We start from the raw sequence: 1,686 nt of genomic DNA, 5'->3' as shown, positions 1-1,686 counted from the left end.
AGGCTGGGGCTGTTTTCCCTGGAGCGTCGGAGGCTGAGGGGTGACCTTATAGAGGTTTACAAAATCGTGAGGGGCATGGATAGGGTAAATAGACATGGTCTTTTCCCTGGGGTCAAGGGATCCAGAACTGGAGGGCGTAGGTTTAGGGTGAGAGGGGAAAGATATAAAAGAGACCTAAGGGGCAACTTTTTCACACAGAGGGTGGTACGTGTATGGAATGAGCTGCCAGAGGATGTGGTGGAGGCTGGTACAATTGCAACATTTAAGAGGCATTTGGATGGGTATATGAATAGGAAGGGTTTGGAGGGATATGGGCCGGGTGCTGGCAGGTGGGGACAAGATTGGGTTGGGATATCTGGTCGGCCCGGACGGGATGGACCGAAGGGTCTGTTTCCGTGCTGTACATCTCTCTGACTCTAAACCTGGTGCCATGTGATTTCTGTCCCTAACAAACTGCCTGCCTCTCCCTGTCTCTCTCTCTCTCTCTCTCTCTGTCTCCAGGAGCTCCCCGGAAGGAGGTGTACTTCATGGGTCTGATTGACATCCTGACGCAGTACAACGCAATGAAAAAGGCCGTGCACGCAGCAAAGACGGTCAGCATGGACGGGTTGGACCGAAGGGTCTGTTTCCATGCTGTACATCTCTATGACTCTATGACAATGACTACCACTATGCTGCAAGAGGGCCCTCAGACAACAATATATCATCATTGCTAAAATCTAAAGAATCCATTACAGTCAATTTAAGGCACCCTTGCGATCTGGATCTTTGGCCTTCAGAATTTTGTTTTCCCTTATATTTATTTTTCACGTCCATAATGTTTGTGCCATCCCATCCATCTTTTCTCTGGATGTCCCTCAGGGAAGGAAATCTGTGTCCTTACCTGGCCAATATGTAACTCCAGACTCTTTGCAATGCTGTTGACTCTCAACTGCCTTCTGAAATGGCCCTAGCAAGCTAGTTTGTTCAACGGGCAGTTAAGGATGGGCAATAATCCATGCTCTGGCCTAGCCAGCAGAGCACACATGCAATGAATTATAAACAAGTGTATAATTCCTCATGATGGTTTGTGGAACAGTGGGGTTGCATTATCAACACAGTCTTCACGGTTAAAGTTTTGGTTTTGTCACATCTTAAGATGGGTTTCACTGCCGGACGGGGGCGGCCCTGCACGGAAGCTTGCCTAGCAACAGCCTCTGAACTTAGGTTACCTCAGGTGCTCTCTCACCCTCGATCTCTCAAGAAGAAACCTTATGACTGGACGGGTTGCACAGATCTCTCCGAGTCTTCTGGAGCTCTGAGAACATTCTAGAAACCTTTAACTTGCTCTCAAAGTGTGAAAGCTGAACCAATACTTTCATTCAAAGACCTAGGTCTAACTGGCTTTCCATGTGAACTAAACAAAAAACTGATTTTGAAGGTCTCTTCAATTCTATGGTGGCCAGCACTTCTGTCCTCCCCAATTTCCCCTCTCACCCTAAACCTATGCCCCTCCAGTTCTGGACTCCCCGACCCCAGGGGGAAAAGACCTTGTCCATTTATCCTATCCATGCCCCTCATGATTTTATAAACCTTTAGAAGGTCTATAAACCTTTATGGTTGCCAGCACTTCTGTCCTCCCCAACAGGAGTTTGCAGACTTTGCAAACTTGCTTTCTTTTATCGAGTCATACAGCATGGAAACAGA

The 1,686-nt window shown here is 47.6% G+C and overlaps 1 long non-coding RNA gene across 1 annotated transcript in view; it reads left to right on the top strand.

The window, feature by feature from the left end:
- LOC122547529 overlaps positions 1-898 on the top strand; it is a 3,138-nt gene extending 2,240 nt beyond the window's left edge. The window contains exon 2 of the long non-coding RNA XR_006311024.1: positions 502-898. This is a non-coding gene — a long non-coding RNA (uncharacterized LOC122547529). The remainder of the gene's footprint in view (positions 1-501) is intronic.
- Positions 899-1,686: the final 788 nt, after the last annotated feature.

Source organism: Chiloscyllium plagiosum, unplaced genomic scaffold (assembly GCF_004010195.1).
Source record: "Chiloscyllium plagiosum isolate BGI_BamShark_2017 unplaced genomic scaffold, ASM401019v2 scaf_6132, whole genome shotgun sequence".
In the NCBI taxonomy this organism is placed as follows: domain Eukaryota; kingdom Metazoa; phylum Chordata; class Chondrichthyes; order Orectolobiformes; family Hemiscylliidae; genus Chiloscyllium; species Chiloscyllium plagiosum.
Note: the sequence above shows the minus strand (reverse complement) of the source record. Positions and strands in the feature narration are given on the sequence as shown.